This window comes from Dufourea novaeangliae, unplaced genomic scaffold, assembly GCF_001272555.1.
Source record: "Dufourea novaeangliae isolate 0120121106 unplaced genomic scaffold, ASM127255v1 scaffold21, whole genome shotgun sequence".
In the NCBI taxonomy this organism is placed as follows: domain Eukaryota; kingdom Metazoa; phylum Arthropoda; class Insecta; order Hymenoptera; family Halictidae; genus Dufourea; species Dufourea novaeangliae.
This window is the reverse complement of record NW_015373910.1, coordinates 1,002,652-1,023,187: the sequence shown is the minus strand read 5'-3', so window position 1 is coordinate 1,023,187 and position 20,536 is coordinate 1,002,652. Positions and strand designations below refer to the sequence as shown.

Genomic DNA, 20,536 nt, shown 5'->3' with positions numbered 1-20,536 from the left:
CAGTACGGCTGAATACCATTCACGCGTGTGCATTCCCGGGCCCGAATGTGCCGGACACCCGAATATTCGGACCGCAATTCGAAGTATTGGCGTGCAAACTTTCGAATAATTAATCGCCGCGAAATTTCGTCATCCCCTTTGGCCTGCGCCTCGCTTAAATAGTGAACCGTGATTAATCTTATCGGCCCCGGGATCGATGAAACGGGCCAAACCCTCTACTGTATTCAATCGGCCGGTTTCTTTTTCTTTTTTTTTGGTCTTATTCAACTTTCAGAAAACTTCATACAAACTCTACCCAGAGATTTATCGTTCGCCGGAGGTAATTATCTCAGTATAGAAATCTAGATCAAATGAAAGTACACTCGGAGTTTAAAAAGGGAAATGGTGGGAAGCCTTTTTTTTTTACTTCATTGTATGTTCTCTCTGTATTCGAAACTTAGTTAATGATAGACTGTGTTTTTCATACTGACCGGGTTTGAACGGAAGAGATAGTTGAGTGGAAGTTTAATGAGGCTGCAGTGAGGTTCCATTTTGTTTCAGTGATTATTCTCAATGTGTGAATTTCTTAAGAAATTGACGTACAATCAGAATTATTTAAGAATTTCGTTCTTTTTGATCAAATAATCGGTAGAATGTACAAATATGTATTTGTATATGTTATAATGCCAAGTTTCGTTGAAATTTTGTTGATTATAATCGTATTTGTCATTGTTTTAATAAATCGAACAGAAAATTGTTTTACATAATGTAAATTACAGGAATGTTACGTTTAACATTATCTCTTATTTATATTAAAATCTGGACTCTGATGGAGCCTATACTTTTGAAGTCGACTTCAAAACACTTGTAGTCACAAATACTTCATTTCTACCACTGGGGTGTAGAGGGGAGGGGCGTGGAACCTGTCAAGTGCATAATATATCCCCCCCCCCCATCCTTCCTTCGTTTTTGTTTCCATGGGTCGGGCTTCGGGCAAAAAATATATTTGTGAGATATTGAAACGATTTGAAGCAGTCTCGAGTTTTAAACTCTCATGGAGCTTTTACTGTATTACATACACTTCAGCAAAGAATGCACAATTATTCCGCACGACCTGACGAATTTCAGAAACTCGTGCTTCTTCATATTCGCAAGAAGGTTTAATAAATTCTTATTACATGCTTACAAAATGATTTTCTATTCTGATCAAAAGAAGCTAACATATTTAAAAAATATATGTCACAGTTTATAGAAAGGATTACTTGCAATCTTTCACGAGAAAATTTCGAAATCTTCCAATACGCGGAGCACGAAGCAAGATAAGATGATCTCCTCGCTGTTGCTCGTTTAAACGTTTCTCATTTAATGCCTCGCGAGAGCTCACGGCGGCGCGGCGGGATTACAATAAATTAAAGTACAAATAAATCTTATCTCGTCCCAGTTCGTTCGAAGTTAATTTCGTAGAACAGAGAGTGCCGGGGGTTGCTTCTATACGGCGCGCAGCCCCTGAACTTGTTTCAAACTTATGTTTAGAGTTTAACGGAAACTTGAGGCACGATACAGCGGGCCGGTTAAAGGAGGGTGATTGTGTGATTCCGTGACTTCCGCTTCGGACAGATCCTTCGCGCGCTACTTAAGGAAGTTCGAGTAACTATCGCGCTTGTGTATTCTTCGAATGTTGATCCAATTTTTTTTTCTGTTCGGTGCCATTGACCGAAGATAGTTTATCTATCGGATCACTCGAACAACAATTCGGAAAGTGATTATTATTCTAGCATTTTTCATTAACCCTTCATTCCTAAATTACTTAAATATTACCAAAGATATATTTTTCTGTATATTACATAACACGTAAATGATTCACAAGAACATTTTAACACTTCGGAACCGTCTGATGCTGTTTGTCATTCGGTGCTATTTGACAACTTCTTCTACTTTTATCACAGTTAAATATAATAATTGCTATTGTAATGCTATTATGCATAATAAAACCTCATTTTTCTTACCTTGGATCAATAACTCTAGAAATATTTGGAAGAAGTTAATGTTTTGTAAGTTTCTATGGTATTTGTAACAATGCTTAACGCTTGAATTTCATCAAATAAAAGAAACAGAAGACAAGCAATATCTTATTTTACCGATAAACTTTTAAATGCATATTCAAGTTTGTTCTCTGAGATCCCGAAATAAATAATTTCAAAGGCATAACACACTTAATCTGACATTATTTGAATAATTCCAAATAACAAATGGAGTATACAAAAATGTGTCTCGATGGTTGTATTGTTTAACATTTTTAATGGTTCTGTAACATATTCATAAAAATATCAAATATTACAATTGTTTATTCTCTATCATAACTGACCTTGAATGAAAATAACGATAAAGTTTATTCGAATATAAAGTAAAATTTAACCTCAAAAATGTCCTTGGAAATACGTTTCTACTGATAATAATAGTTATTTAAATGGATTTAGCCGCCTAGCTATATGAATCTTTGATGTCAATACACCGATACAATTAGTATATTCATGAATTCTTTGACGACAAAGAAATGGAGAATTGTTTAATCATGTAGCAACCGAAAATTTTCCTTTGATCATTAGGAAAAAAGTATCAGTCTTTGTTATACCATACCTATACAATAAATTTTCCTTTGGACGTCAGGATAAAAATATTGGTAATTATTAATAAAGTGGAACGAGTACGTCGATACTCGTACAACAAGAAAATACTGTTAATTCAGGTTAAACGTGGCCCCACGATGCACGCTCGAGAAGTTAATCATCCGAAACGACCGGGCACAGTTGCTCCCGAGTGAAATACCGCCGAACGAAAAGAAATTCCCCGATTTCGAATTTCCTCAAGGTTACATTCCGGGATCGGGTCACCGGGAATTCCCAAAGGCGAAAATATGCGGGATCCCGCGTTTCCAATTTCTTTGTGACCGTGCTTAAAAGCGATTACAAAGGTTCCACGGAATCGAGAGTTCAAATACGGGGCATACTTTGACACGTAAGACCGCCTAGAATTATTTAGTCGGGCGTACATGTACTCTGGGGCTCGAATTGCCAAACATCCTGTCGCCTGTCGTTTCATTTGTCTTGTGAATTTTGGCAAGATTCCTGACGAATTTTACTGATAAGCACCCGTGGCAACTATTATTACGTTATTACACAGGGCTTTATAAAACCGCTCAGGAACTGTAGCAGAAATGAACATGATAGGGAATATTACTTGTGAATTATTATACGTTTACACGTCAATTTCATAAGGTAGTATGTTCAAAAATATTCTACACGTATTCTACTTTCTGTAGCTGCTGACATTCATATCTGGAAACAGCCCTCAATAGTGGGGATGAAAAACATTCTCTTCAATATGTAGCAAGTTGTTCGACTTAGGAAAAGTATTTGTTAACCAAATTTGTGTGTTCTATAAGAATGTAAATATTTTTATAAGCAATTTGTGAAAATACCAATTTGGTTTTCGGCGGAGGTGATGCTTGGAAGCGTGAAACGGAGAGGAGATACAGCATTTCGTCCTACGTCTGCTAGTGGACTCGTCAGTAAGGCTACTTAGACGCGGGGATATTCGCTAGACGGTTATGAGCGTACATATAAGATGTGTCACCTGATGATATTAAAAAATCATGAAAATCCGAAGTGGCTCTCTTACTGTAAATATTTACCAAAATTGTTACACCTAATTATTGCTTCGAAAGAATTCGTACAAATGTGTGAGTATACTCTGCCAAAATATTTTGAAAAAGAAAACAGTACACTTTTTCCAACTACTCGATAAAAAAAAGCTTCCATGCCGGGAAGGTGGGAACAGAACACTGTTACTCGGGCGGAGTCGTTTACAATCAGGACACGCTTGTTTCGCCGTTATTTACTTCGCGAGCATTAATTGTTCAACTTGTTGCTCACTTATGTACGATGCTTCAGCTTTTTCAAGTGTGGTGCCTAAAAGAAGAGGTGAAAAAGAAAGGGCGGAGGGGAAGGACGCGTGGACCCGGAAGGGAAAAGCTCACGACGACGTAGTTACAAGACTTTTACGCTGCCCCGGGGAAATTGCCATGGTAATTCCATCTTCCTTGGCTGTGAGTTCTCTAAAACAAAAATTAACATTCGTGCCGTGTACACGGACGGAGGATCCTGCCCCTCTGCATGTACTAGAGGTTCAACGGGACTCGTCTCAGGTCCCCTGCAATATGCATCGGGATGAACGTAGGGTAGGCAAACGATGAAGGGTAATAATTGAGGCGGGTCGAGCGATAAACAACACGCGACATTCACGTTACTAGAGAGATAAAATAACATTTTAATCGAGCTTCTTGTGGCTTTGCGAGATATTGGATAGATATACACGAAACTGTGGATTAAACCGAGAAAATTCAAAGGAAAAGAAGCGTTTATTAGTCGATTTGGTTATTTATTTGGTAAGAACTAATTGGGAAAAGTGAAAATTATTTTTAGAAAAATTTCAAAAAGAGTAGCTTTTTCAAAATTTCCTCTTTCCGATATATGGACAAATAAAAACCATATAAAATTTAGCTAAGCTTTTTTTCGATATCTTCTGTAGTTTGCGAGTTACAGGCGAATAAGTAAAGCGGACGCTTCGGATAAAATAGGTGATTTTTCCATTAAAATCTAAAAGTAATACTAATCGTTACAACCAAAATTCTTAGGTTGGTCCCATAAACAATTGAACGAACTTACAGAAAAATCAGCGTGTATCACTTTAAGAACATAACCCCGTGAGATAAAAATTATTTGTATTAGACTATTTTATTTCACTCTAGTACTGTAAATAATTTTTAACGAACTGCGACAATGAAAAGACTATGGCACTGTCACGCGTAGATAAAAGACAGCTATGTACAAACACTTTCAGCCTCGCAGTACTACATACAAATAGCTCCAGAGTTAATAGACTTCTTCAAATTTGTAAAGATCACTCGTGACTCTCTTAGACCTCCGGGAAAACTTTTTAAGTAGTCGCTTTCCGCTGCGCAAAGGGTGCCAGGAAACAAACTGTTCCCCCAGGGCAAAAATTAAAGCGTTTCAGGTTGACACTGCTGTAAATGTTTCCGCGCGTGTACAACAGTCGTCGTTCTTATACACGATGAAAATTTACAAGTGTGAACGAAAACCACGAGTGACGAAGCGGCGGCGGTTAGAGGAAAAAGACGCCAGGGTCTGGGAACACGAACACATCCTCGGAGAGAACATGTGTAACTTCTACTTAGACACGAGAGACCAGCCGGCGGTTTCGCCACTTAAGTTTGGGGTCGACGACGGAGTAAATTCTGCTTACCTCTTAGACACCGCGATACCGGCTGGAAAAGGTTCACTGTTACGTGGAGAAAGCATTGTTAGGTACTTTTCTCTTATTGATCACGTTAATACAATATATGCTGTATCAAACGTACTGGTTAGTGTGATAGCCAGCCGATTGCAAAGATCACCATATTGAGCTATACTGTTTTTCAGTGTTTCATAATAGTCACTGCAAACTGCCAAAAAAGTTTCAAACTCAAACGGTGCCTCACCATCATAATGAAACGTTTAAGGACCCAGAAGCCGTGGAATGAAGAGTTCAATCATTGTTATTCAAAATACACATCCTAAATAACAAGTGTATCTTTTGAGAATTGAGGGGTTAATAAAAAAAACGACTCTTTTCAATTTGTCAAATGAACCTTGTCTTGTGAGAAAAAAGCTTTGTCAAAAATTGTGTTCGAAGATTCGATGAATTTTCATTTTAGAATAAATAAGAATATAGGTACATTTTTAACAATACTGACTCCACCATGTTGTGAGTCTCGCTTCTAATTATTAGAATCTGTTATCATAAAAAAAAGAACACACCTAGTTCGTACACTCGTGCGACGTTGATTCAATTAAAAACTGTCGCAAATTCCGAAGTGTCGAATTTCTACGGAATTGAGCACTGTAGACATGATTCTACGTGTTAAAAGGGAACAAAAATTAAGAGTGACAAAATTGTGTCGGAGACTTCGTTTTCATGTTATTAACAGTTAAATATTTCAGTCAGAAACCCCTGAAACCAGGCAATTCGTGTACAAGCGGTAAGCATAAAAAAACTGGCGTCGCCTAAAAAAATACACCTTTACCTCGTAACCAAAAAACGTGATGTGTAACACCTGCACTCGAGCCTGGTCTATCTTCTCGCGACACTGCACAAAAAAGCACACACGAATTCGTTGCACAGTAAACCTCGTTACTCGTTCAAATCGAGAAGAGAGACCACAGCGCGCACTCACAGAATAGCCACAGACGAAATTAACTTAAATTAAACTATAACTCACTACAATAAATAAATAAAATTAATAGTATAAAAGAATTCGAGTGCTATTTTGCGCAGATTACATCTGTTCGCGTTGCCGTGTACCGTCAAACTAAGGAAACGTTATTCAAATCTCAGGCAGAGGACATACATGTAATAAAAATATGTAAAAATATCTAACGGAACGTGCCAGTAAAAATAAGTAGTAAAAAATAGTAAGTCCAGGCATTGACTAGCAACTGCTTCTGTGCCTTTCCCACCTAAATAGTCATTACATCTCTTTGTTTATAGTTACTATTCTTCGTCTGGGTCAGCTTGTATGCATATTGCCTGATTTCAGGCGTTTTAAAAGTATTTACAAGTTCGTTACACTTTGAATAGAATAATTTTGCACAAAGTCTACGGAAACTCTTCTGACCCACTGTGGTCGCAATTACTGTGTCCTTCATTTTAGTTACTAGAGAATGGTGTCCAGAACACTTCATATAAATTGTATTCTTGCTTTCATATGCAGGCAAATGTGGTGACATGAATTTTTAAGGATGTCACGTACGCTGCTCCTGTGTACCACAACGTGGACGATTTAAGGGCGTTTCATGCAACATTTAATGGAGCCTAAGCCCCTCGTATTTCAATGAGACCAATCTGACGGATCCGACTTCCCTAAATATAATTCGTCACAGTCGTCCCGGGACTAGCAACAGTCTGCGTGTATTCCCTAACTTGCAGAACCCATTAAATGCATTCCTGTCTAACCTTGTGACCAGAACACGAATCACGAAAGCTGGAAGGCTCTGAGAGGCAACTTCCTGTGCCCCTACAATAAATTGAAACTCGGATCCGGGTAGCTAAATGCGTTCGTACAAAGTTTCTGGAAAGCATTACACGACGTACCTAGCATTCTAAACTATAGAGACGAAACGGAACGTGAATATTAAATTGGAGACACTTATATGGATTCACATTTGGCAGATGGGTTTACAATGTCTGGAAGTAAATGGGAATTAATTTCAACCAGAGAAGGCCTTGTTGGGTAAAAAAGTAACGACTTTAATAGATCTTCCAATTCATGAAGTTTGTAAAAATATTAATTTCTATTGATTTATATGAGTTTTGCGATTTTATATAATCTGATAGAATCTACATACAATTTGTTTGTCATTATAACGTAGAAAAAATGAAAAATAAAGTTTACAATGGCGTCAAAATCGTTACGTTTCGGATGTTATTTTAAGGTCAAAACTATTTAAACTAGAGTGTATTATTTAAATTTGTCTTGTTATCAACCATTTAACGGCCAGTGTTGAGCCGGTGCAATACTCACTTTAAAAGTGTGTCGAAGTCTGTCGCCGGTTAATATCTAACTTTTGTCAGTAAGAATCTGTAGTTTCACTGGCGTGATATAGGTCTTCATGTTTTCAATTGAGAAATTAGAATATTCCCTCCAAAAATAAATAAAAAGGAAGAAATAAAAATAGTATCAGTATGTCTTTCGACACCCTGATGAAGCTAGTTGCAATGCTTGCGAAACGTCGGGAAAACAATTCCACAAGGACGCGGCTTACACCCGAAAGCCTCAACAGTAAGAACTGTATGATATCAGGTCGTGAAATCTTCAAATCTCTGAAAAAAGTAGGTCCGTTTAATATCGATATTTTTGACTTCAAAATAACAAGATACATATCATCCTCGTAATTTTGAAATAACGATTTAAGAGTCTGGGCGTTAAAAGGTTAAATTGTGTTTTGTCATTTGTATGTATTAAAATGACTGTTGTAATCTGTTACCATTCTAAAATTCGTATAGTTTTCTCGTATTTGTGTAGACGTTTAATTGAGAAATTTCGATTTCCACAATTAATATGCAGGTGGCAATTCAAATTAGCGTCTGTGTAGTTATCGGATTAACTCTTCGTCACAATCAATTATCGGAACGGCGCGTATAACGTCCAAGGTGACAGTCCCTGAAATGCAGTTCACCCACTCTCGGGAATAATTTGATATTGACAGGAGATCCTTGTTGAGATTCAAACTAGAATTACTATATGATGAGACTGCCAAAAATGTAGGTATAATTTCCTTAATGTTGTTCTTCTGTCTTTTTCGAAAATATCTGATCCTGCAAAAGAATGTTTGTTTTAATAAAAACGGGACGTTATTTTTGTAGTAACCCGATTTATGTACCGATAGAACAGGTCGATGGGTGAACTGTAAATGGAACTATTTGAATAATAATCGAAAACAGATCGCTGTTCACGGAATGGAGGTCACTTGATCCTTTGATCGTCCTGCCATCATAGCTGAGCACGCAAATTGACCACGCGACGTTATGGCATTCCCCAAATGACTACTACAACACGTTATCCTATTGCTCCACTGTTACATGGACGTACATACCTCCGCCACTGCTCATTCCCGTCAGTTTGACAAACAATGCATTCTGACCTAGAAAGATTTAAGTAGCACCCTGCGTGGGCGTTCTGCTGACAATGCATATCCTGTCGACGAAATCATAATCCTTTCACTCCCTTTTTACAAATCGATTTACACCACTGACAGGACATTATATACAGGGTATTAAAAAAAATTTGGGACATTTACACATGGTCGATTCTACATGCTAAATTAAGTTGAAAATCAAGAATGACGAAATTTTGTTCGAGGCTTCGTTGCCGAGTTAATTATTGAAGATACGGGCAAAATACGCGTTAAATATGTCTGGCGCGATGGGTTATACTACTTGAACATTTGATTCCCAGTTGATCGATAACCTAGTTAAATTTAATGAATCAAATAAAATGAAAGAATGAAACTAACTCAGGAAACAGTTGAAAAACGCGCCTCTCAAGTAGAATGATCCATTGTGTCAGACGTATTTCATGCGTATGTATTCTGCCAGTATTTTCAACAATTAATAACTCAAAAACGAAGCCTCGAATGCAATTTCATCATTCTTGATGTTCGTCTCCGTTTGGAATGGACAATTCACCTTGTGTTTCACATTTTTATTAACACCCTGTGGAGCTAGTGTCGTTTTAAAACTTTAGTGAACACAGTACCGTTCTTTTTTATTAAGAGGGTTGACGGGGATGCATTTCTTTCTGACAGAAATTCTGAATGGAAATCTTATAGGTGAAATAGTTACAAGGTGGAATATGTAACTATTTCACCTGTAAGATTTCCATTCAGAATTTTTTAACTCTCCATTGGCGTACATATGTCCCATTTGTAGTGAGAGGGTTAAACTCTGAGCATTTTTCCCTTAATCTTCAGGTTCTAAAGTATCAACGAAAAAATTAATAAAACGAATTGTATCACTATTTATTCAGCTTTCGTCTCACCGTGTTTAAATTTGGAATGGATTTGGACTTCGAAATCGGTCAGTAAATACAATGAACACATTCGGCAAAACTATAGAATAACAGGCCCACGAATAGTATTTAAATTTGTTTGTCTAACTTTGTTCCGTATCTACTTCCTGCACGAGTTCCAATGGGAGTGATCAACATATATTGATTAAACTGTTCTACGGCCCAGTGTTTTATTATTGTTTATTCGATGGTTTTCTCTTCTTTATTTGTTCACGCGTTTATTGGAACGAACTGTTGCCCCGAAGCGGTTAAATTCTCTTACAGAACAAGCGAGTATCAAACTCACAATTTCATTACACTGTATTTCCAAAGCTGTTCTTTTTTCATCTTTTGCAAAAGGAAGTGTGTACAATTTTCAGCAAAGCTCATTAACCTCGTTCATACACAAAGGGCCTTTCAGTAATTGTAACGGCATTGAGCACAATAAATCGATACTTTTAATACTTTAAGGATTAGTGCTGTTTCTCTGCAACTTATCGTGAGTATAATTGAAGATTTAGGCATAGATAAGAGTAAACATTGAATGAAATAAATTGAAACATTTGTATTGGGATTGTACATATTCATTCTTCGAAAATGCACTAGTTTAACGGTTTTAGAATTTTTAATCGTCCTTATTTTACACAAGAAATCTAGTTGGATCTACTCAATCATTATTAACCCTCCACAGGCAAACATATTTTTTCACACTTCGTGCGCAAACTGGGTCATTTATGTCCAATCATAAGTTTTCTTTACTGTTTTAGGCTTTCAAAAGATCTGACACTATTCTGGAATTTTTTATCATAGACTCGACTATATTATACAATACAAACATTCGTTAAATCCAATGTATGAAACCTTTTCTCAGTACAAAAACAAATTCGGAGGAAAGTCCGTTAAAAATAAAATTTTGCTTAGATCGACAACCACTCACATTGCTTACCGAGGGTTAATTGTATTATAACCGATTATTTTTAAAATAAGAGTTACATGTGGACTTCATTGTATGAATACTCTATTTGACACGTGCCAAGTATGAATTTATCATACTTTCTAATGTACTTCATAATATCAACAGCATTAAAAGTTTACAAATATTACCATAAGTTGACAAATAAATAAGTATGACAAGCAACAGGTAAATTAAGAGAATGGATAACTATCAAATAATATTCCGGTTTACTGTATTCTAACAAGTACAAAGAAGTATTGTTTAAAGAAATAATACACTTCTTTATACAAATTACATATGCTAATTTCCATTAACATATCCTCATGAGACTCAATTTTTTACTTCGCTTTTTTTCAATAGGCAGGTTGAGAATGTATAAATAATCTGAACGTTTGATTATTTTTGAATTCAACAGGTGTAATTTCATTGTACGAAGGATACCGAAGAATCGTGACGAGAAAATTTTGAAGCAATAACTGTATTAGCACAAGGTAGAAAATACAATACATCCGATATGTATAGCCTCTTCGGAAGGTCTCTGGTGCCTTTGAAATTTTTAGAAGCCATATCCGAAGTAGAATTTTCGGCTTTAGGGAACCAGGATAGAAGGTCTGCGGAGCGCACGGTAAAAAGATATCCTTAGGGACGATTTCGTTACTTCCTCTCTCTATACATATATTTCCAGATGCACTATAAGTTCGCGGTGCGGTGCAGTAAAGACGAATTTGCGATTCATGTTCCTGCAGGAGTTTCAGGGGCTTCGAGTCGCAAATTCCTTGCAAAGTCGCCTTGGCGGCTTTGTCAAATAATGCCCATTGATTTGAAAATTAAGCAGGATTCTGATTTCCTTTCTGCATTTTGTAACAGAAGGAGAATATATTGTATCCGCAAAATTCTCGTTTATTTCTCTATAATTGTGTGTTTAATCAAATTTTCGACCGACAGATGAAGATCGATACGTACAGAAGTATGTAAAATAAAATCTTTTTTGTTATTATCATGGAAAATTCATTTTTCTAATGTAGTGACGCATTAATTATTTGGAGCATATCATATTTGAGTTATTCAAACTCAACCATAAAAAGTACAAGGCTTATTTTTAAAGTAAGAGTTATATAAACTAATAACCATTAATTGTATCTCAAAATTCTTGTTTTTACTCTTCGTTGACATCCAAGTATTTTTAAGGTCAGGAAACAAGCTTGAAGATCCCTACGAATTTCGAGTTACAATAAATTGTTATCAGTTTATAACCAAACGATTCTTTATTAAAGATTGACCCTCGAACATTTACATAATATTAGCTTTCATCACAATAAATTTCCATAAAACCCTGAAACAGGTGAAACACATTCCTTGGTAGTTTCTGTAGAATATCGTATGAAAATAAAAATTTATATAAACGAATTCAATCGTAGTTTGTTAGTTGCAATTTCACTAGAAAAAATTAATAAATAAAACGCAGTTACTTTTTTAATCAATTTCATGGCATCAATTTAAAATAAACCGGTAAAATATTTCTTGAGAAGGCACGTGTAAGTGGCAATTAGTGGTTAAAGGGGGCAGCGTCATTCGTTAAATGCGGAAACCGTTCGACGGTGGTACACGTTTCCCGAGATCAATACGAATCCGATAAAGAATAAATTCCCGCAAACCGGAAGGATAATAATTTAGGTCATGGAGAACCGTGTAAGGAGTACACGTGTCAAGTGGCGATATCAAGGTTCCTCCAGTACGTGTTACAGAGGTTGTGGGCGGTGATTGAAATGACCGCAATGCTCTTGCGGCGATGTTCCGTTCGTCAGAACAAAATCCCTTACGTTCCTCCCAGTTTCGTAGAATTCGAGTAATCCGTGTAAGTTGTACGACAAGAAGGACATGCCTCAAATGTTGGAATATTTCTGATATATTGTAGGTATTTTGATATTAACACTGCGAGTGCACACACCCTGGAAGTTTTTAGAAGTGCACATAGAGAACAAGTGACCCCAAGTGATTTAAAACTTGAAATACCTTATAAACTATGTACTTTTCGAAAAAAGTTGCAAAAACATTCATTGAAGTTTAATGTTTGTACTTTCAGGTGGAATAGTTGAGATCAAGGGGACATAAATTAAAAAATAAATAAAGCAATAAAAAGAGGGGTTGGTTTTGAGGATGTTTTGAAACATTGAAGTTCAGGTCAAACCTGGGACTGTGGTTTTTTATCCCCCGATGCACTTGAAGTGCTTATATAAAGTGCAACGTCCCACTGATTTCCACCCCTTATTTTGTTTCACTTATTTTACATAAACACGCCTATGTCTCTGATAGTCAAAGGACGCAACGTGGTCTTCCGCGACTATGCGATGTGTGTTTAGTCCCATGGTCCCTCTTCCAAGACTGTAAGCATTCCAAAATCCTATCTTAAATACTCCATGGGTTAATAAGCGATAGGCCATCTACCTTGAATTCTACTCAGAACAGTTAATGCTAACAAATATTATCTGCTTGTGCCAGGTATTACTCGTGCAGTTGAAGAATAGCATAATTAATAAATTTACAATCAAATTTAAAACCATGCAGGCATTTTTTATTTGTTCGAAAGGTTATGGTTATTTTTATATTTTACTTTTATGGGGCAATATGCAAAGAATCAATTTTCGTCACATATTCCTCCTTAAAATTATCAATAACTATTGAGCTACAATGCAAAAATTGTTAGGGTTTAAGAGAGGGTGGGCTTTAGGGGTGATGGGAGCAGAGTGCAGGGACCCCCACAGTATTTTTTATAGGGTATTGAAGAATATTCATGCCAAATTTAGTTCGGATACGTTGAAGGATATACAAGCATTTACTTAACAAACGTACATACATACTTTGACTTTTAAATATGTATAGAGGGTGGACCAAGAAACGTGATCAGCTTAGATTCTTCTACTGCTAGCTGATCGATCGAAAATTTACAAATCGCTGAAAAATTACAGCTGATGGATATAAAGCTCTCTTCGAATCATGTTTTATTAGCCAACAAAATTTTCGATAACACCAGAGTAATCTAAGCTGATCACGTTTCGTGGTCCACCCTGTGTAGATACAGATGTTGTGAAGGTTTAAAAATGTTATAAATGCATAAAAATCCGTAGTCTAATTATCATGTATAATTACGTAACGTTTATTCCCGTGAACGGAATTCGTCTATCAGTTTGCATCCATCGCGAAACTAGCCTCTTAAGGCTCGTTTTCGAACGTTGCCAAGTATCCCCGAGGAAAGTTCAGGAAGCGAAACGAAAGATAAACGAGTTTTTCGTTTGTCAGAGTTCTTGGCAGCGCGGGCAATTCCCGGCGATCCGTGTCGGCACGTCGCGGTCAAACTTTTTTTTTTTCCTTCCTCTCATTAGCCGAAGATGAAGGTGCGGTAACGGTCGAAGTCACCGTATCTCGTTGAACTTCCAAGTCTTTGGCCCTGGGACGCTCGAAAATTTATAAAGGCTTCAGGATGGGAAGAAATAGCGGAACACACCTTGGACCAATTCCAAATAGCAGGGTGGAGCGAGCGGGGTCACGATGGACGCATCAAAAGAATTTTCGTAAAGCGACAGAAATTTCATTTACCCCCGTTTCGCCCGTCTTCGTCTTTCGACCCGATATTGATTTAACGTCGGAAATCCGGACACAACGTGCTTCGTACGCTCACGAACATTCTACGGTCTGGGGTGAAGTGTTGAAGTTCTGCAACTCGAAATTTGCAACGTCAAGTCGCGGCGAAGTCTTAACTCTATATTCTTAACGGATGTTCCATTCTATTATTGACTGTACATACTCGTTCTTATATTCACGTTACGTTGCTGTTCTTGCTGATTGAGATACTTGTTTACAAGTTATTTACATAGTTTGAAATATTAAGAAATGTATTTATATTAATATTAAGAAATGTAAGTATGCACTTACTGTAGGCAGCAAAAATATTCATACACCCATATAAATCATAAATAAGTGTTAGTAGATGCTGTTTATATTCACTTACAGGCTGATCTGATAAATTATTTACGAAACTATATCTATTATGAATTTTTGTGTTGCAAGTATCCAAATGTAAGATTTACAATGACATGGTTTACTAATTTATTCCCATGAAACTGTATGTTATGAAAATGTATGTTTTGCGGGAATACCTATGTACAGTAAATCCTCGATGAGTGCTCGAAGGCTCCTCGGCAATGACAAGGACAGGTTCCCAGGTGTAATGCTTTTTAATTAGGTTTGGTACAGTGATATTGCTGGGAATTTTGAGGCTTAGACGATCATGTATGTTATAGGTGCTCAATGTTCACAGTCTAAGTAATAACAAATGTACAGAAATAAGTCTCTATTACCCCATTGAAGCTCGGAGTACCGAGGATTCAGCGGTTCCGCGGAGGCCCGTAATGGGTTAATATTGACCCACACGAATCTCCTTTGTTTGTTATCACTTAGGTATGTGATTCTTTGCTTGTTAAAACTGATATTTTCAACTCTGAAAATTCTTTTTTCAAAGAACACAAATGAAGAACAAAATACGAGTTTGGTCACTACAACTATCATAATTCATTAAAGATGGTTTTATGGACATTGTGAAATAAAAATTAGATAAATAACACAATATCGAAACTAAAGCTCGTTTGACATAATACACAAACAAATCTTACTGGTAAATAAAAAATTAAATTTGCAGTTATAAAACGTACGAATACGTTTTTTCTTCGAGATACTGAACTGAACATTAAGTGAAGAATTCATTTCTTCGAGACACTTCAATCGCCTTATCGCACATTGATTCAGAATCAAAATTTAACAGTTCTTACACATGTTTAGCTCGAGCAAATGAAAATTTCGAATCTTATAATTTTATTTAGGTAGAAGTAGGTAAATGAACAAATTTTTATCAACTTTTTTTTTTATCAAATTGTCATCAATCACTAACAGTTTCTCAACATCTTCATAAAAGTATGAATTTTTTTCTATTGTTATATGAGATTGATGATACCCTATTGAGCTGCTAAATTTTGATTCTGGACCACTGTGTTTGTCTCTAAAATAAACAATAAGATAGTCATTCTAAGCTGGAATCAACAGCGTAATTACGCTTACTCGCGGTCAACGTGTAAGGTCGAAAGTTTTGGTAGGAACAAGAAGTTGTAAATAGATGGTAAATTATGCAACAAAAGTAGGGGACACAACAAGGATTTAGTCCACCGACCAGGGCTTTCGGGATGGTTTCCGCGGGCCCCCATTTGAGAGGGGGGTCGAAAGCAAACGATAAGATCCAATTATCGAAAAACAGTTTATCTCGTGGACGGGCGAAAGGATAAGCCGGAAACCAGCCCTACGTACTTTTCTTGGAAATGGACCACGGACTTTGGAAACATCCGAGTGTCCCCCGTGCGCGACCCTGTGAAGTAAGACGAAGCACCGATTGTTAACTTCACGATATATGGCGACGGGTGCACGAAGAGAATCACCGTAAATTGGTGTAATGAGAAGGGGAGATGAGAGAATTGCGAAGTTTCCTCGGTAGAGAAAAAGTGCTCGAATTTCGTTTGTCACTGACGATGAATTTGGTGTAATCAATGAGTAATTCTTTTTTCTTTTATATCTGGACCCCAGTGCCAAAGTGTCATTAAGTGACACTTGTCAAACTTTACAAAAGAGCAAATAAAAGGTGTAAAAAACGTGTAACATTGGAACTGTTCAATAATCGCTAGATTCGAACTATTGAATGGACTTAACCCTTTCGTTCCCACTGTTGCCATATGGCTACGTACTCTAAATTACGAAATAAAATGTTAGTATCATGTATTTATGTGTATCTGTGAGTATATAATACATAGTTTCTTGTAGTCTTATATAAATGGCATGGCACAAATCGGAATGTGCATTTCAAAGTTCATTCTCTACTAAAACTCTAATTTCCTTCAAATATTTCAAAAGGGCTTATTGATCAAAGCTACGAAAACTTGAGTTTTAGTATGTATAATAACATTATAATGGGAATTATTATATATAACAGTGATAAAAATAAAAATGTTACACATTCAGTAGGAATATATTTATTTGCAATCTTGACCTACTTACTTTGGAATTTTGACTGCAAAGAAGCAGAGCATCCAAATATTTCCATTGTAAAAATTTCTATTCCTTAACGAAAAAGTAGTTATCATAATATAAATAATACATAAAACATCGAGCAGAGAAATATTGCTGCGTTAATTAATTGTTTACGAGAAAATTATGCTTTGCAATTTTACCAATAGTTCCACGTCCCAAAAGTTATATTAAATTTCCTAAAAATTTCTAATTCGTTAATGCTTGGTGTGTCCTGTTAGTTTCGATGCTCGACTAAACTGCATCCTAGGATTGTAGTCGTTATATGGAAGAGGGAGCTTAGGGTCAATTTAAATCTTACACTACTGCGGATACCGAACCAGCGGTAAACCAAACGCTAAGCCGAGCTTAAGTTTTGTTCAACCACTCTATAATCTGCTTTAACAGACAATGTTCGTTTCTAGCCAATCATTCGTGTAATGCTGCTTTAGAATGAAGAAACAATGCCGATTATTTATTGCATTCATTGACGTCACCGTTGCTGTACTGAATTATACCGAATTAGTTCGCAACGAATGTTACACCTTAATACACTCGCTGTGTGCTATTATTTCGAATATCTGTAGACTAGATATTTTAATAAGATATAAACATAGTAAATAAAATTATTGCAAAATATTTTCAATCTGTACAGATTCAAATTTTTTAAGAATCTTCTGACATTATATTTTAAGAGTTTATTCCTTTTTACTGATTCAACAAACACATTTTTAATTCAAATATCAATTAGTGGGTATTACAATTGAAACCGCATATTATAAACAAAAATTTAGAGAATATTTTAATAAATTTATACTGACTGTTTATAAAAACACTTGTATTGTGAAAACCATTAGATAAGTAGTTCCTTAATTGCTTTAAGTATTATACATATGTACTAAATAACTAAATTGTATTCGGATAACATTTTTGCTAAGGAAAAAGTTCTATCAAATCACCTCACGAACTCCTCATTTCCGGAAGTCGAAGCTATTTAGGAACACCCTGTATACTAAGTTACTTATTGCAATCACTACTATAATACATATGTTGTCTATCATATGCCGCAAATTGCTTACACCTGACAAGTTATACTAATGGTCCAACCTAGGCGATGATCACAATTCGGCAACTTTCCTCTAATCTCCACGGTGCATATTTCAACCGAATGAAAAAGTAAGCGTTTCCGTTTCGATGTATAGAAACACCATTTGCTCCTTCTTACCACAAAAGTATGAAACTCATTCATACTGCAGCATGCATCTAGGATACATATGGACGTCGGGCATAGCACAAACGACAATCTCGTGAAATGGTGGTTGCTAAAGACCTAACTTCGCCCTGAGTTCCTGAGGACTCCAAAATCCCCTCGAGAACATAGGCACGTAGAATCTGATAGTATTTGTAGTCACTGCTGTTGCTTTGTACACTAAACACTTTAACAGTGGCAGATTGGCCAGGGTGTCAGCTTGCCGGATAGCAACTCGGCCCCCTTAAATACTAGACAACATGTTAAAAACGGTAATGACATTTTAGTAGCTTGAAGATAAAACAGAAGTTCCATATCCTTACTGTATGAAACTAAAGTTTACGCTTCATTACTGTTTACTAAGAAAATATAATGAAATCAGTTTTCAGAGTCCCCCTTGTAAAGTGACCTTACAAGTAGGCCCCTCCTTGGTCTCCTGGCAACCAATATTTTTAGACCCAGTCCACCACTGTATTTTAATAATGGTCATTTTTCCCTTTAACACAAGGCTACCTGCCAGCAAAATTGTTACGTTAATTGACGAGCAATCTGTCGAGGATTCGTAAAAAAAAAAAAGAGGGCAACCGGAAACAACGTCCACGTTCGTAAGGGATAAAATGTGTCGCCTGTTTCCGCCTCGGAGACACAGTCCCCGTGTAATTGGTTTTCGTGATTGATGCGGTGTCCAAAAATCCAGGCGGGGGATCCGAATCATAAATCGCCCCGGAATTCGATAAATGATTACAAGGTAATTGTCGAAGCTGGGAGCCTCTCGAGCGATGGTTATTTTCCGTCGTTATTAATGACCCGCCCCGAGATTTTCTTTCCCGCCTGGTCGTTCGATCGGTGCAAAGACAGCGTTACCGAGCTTATTGCATTTTATTAATTGCCTCGACCCAGTTAGTAATCCCGACCGGGCACGATAAATAAGATAACGAGTACGGAAGACGATCTGCATCCCCATGCGTCACGTGACATTTTTCACCATCTCCACAGAAGATGTACCCGCGGTAGCTTGTGTTCCATTCATTTTTTCTAGAGACCCACTCCTCTCTTTTTTCAATAGCACTGGCCGAGGGTGAAGGAGAAAAAAAAATTATTACGAAAGTTCACGGGGTGCATTGTGTTAGTTGAGGTTAATGGAATACCAGCGTTATAGAAGCGTCCCCCTTCGTCCCTTCTAAATGAAATTTTAAACGGGTTTTATGTGGAAATATGAGAGGCGGCCATTTAAAAAGTTTCAACGTTATCTTCGCTACTTTAAGATTTTAATGCAAACTGCGTGTCATGGTGTTCGTACTGTCATGTGACGTGTTCCTTGGTTAGTCATCGAGTAAATGGATATGTCGGCGATAATTACAAAATGATTATGATAAACGTATGGAAATCAGTTTTTGATTGGCCCTTGGAGAGAACGGACAGCGAAACAGGGGCACTTGGTTCTGTCACACACGCAGAGTAAACTTTTTTTTCCAGCAAACTCTGGAACAACTTTCACACGAGAGTTTTCCTTCTGTTCTTTTTTGTAGCAATTTGGTGTGGAATAAACAGTTTTGGGAGTCGAGAGTTGATAACAGTTTAAAATAAAACGTTTATTTTCATTTCTATTCATTCATTTCTGTGTGTGGTATTATTAACATTTGTTAGGTGCATGTAGAAGCAATAACGTTCTTATTTAAGTTGGTGTTACAGTTTCATTCCATATTATCGTCGGGGAATCCAAGTTTTCCCAGAGAAATAGTAGAAAATTATGAAAACTGGGGGAACCACTTTGAGCAACAAATGTTAAAGCAATTGTTTGATATCAATAAAGCTTGTAAACACAAAACAAAAACAGTCATTCTATAATATTGTTGTAATCAGAGTTGGCATAATTTTATTCGAGTAATAGATAGCGAAAAGCAATTAATAATCGATTAAAAGTGACGAAGTGTTTTTTTTTTGTCTTCTATTCTTACTCTTTACTCAGATAATGAATTTGCCCATATCTGGTTATAGTATATTTGGCTACATCATTTACCAACTTCTGTTTAAATAACGAAACAACTTACACAGATAAATACCGGCACACTGACTAACAATTTTACTGTTTTGGTGCAACGAAATACGTCCATAAATTTTCATTCCAATATTCTCTCTCACCTCGACTTCTTGTGCATCGAATTACGGAAAACCGTTACTTTACTCCTCCCTGTCTTTCGATACGACCGTCCCCTTTGTTTTCAAGAGTTCTCGCGATTTCAAATCGAAGGTGTGTGATACGCCATACCTGGGTAATCGTTCTGCGCGGGAGGCACGATTGTAATCGGACGAAGAATGCGATTGAATACGAAACCGGGGGAACCTATTGCTTTACGTGATACGTTTAACAATTCGAGAGGCACACAGAACGAAATCGAGATACTCGAGTAGTGCACAAACGGAGACAGCCCGAACGCAAAATGGTGGCCGCTCGAGCGACGTGGTAGAGCACAAATATCATCTGGTGTGATTCATGATCTGTACCTCAAACGGCTTTTATTCAATTTTTTAGACCATACTGTTTAATGACTGTCACATTATTTTGGGAGTGTAATAATTAGACTGT

The 20,536-nt window shown here is 36.8% G+C and overlaps 1 protein-coding gene across 1 annotated transcript in view; it reads left to right on the top strand.

The window, feature by feature from the left end:
* The window catches only part of LOC107193958 (neuronal acetylcholine receptor subunit alpha-7-like), a 246,598-nt gene that overhangs the window by 148,957 nt on the left and 77,105 nt on the right, over positions 1 to 20,536 (top strand). The window lies entirely within an intron of this gene.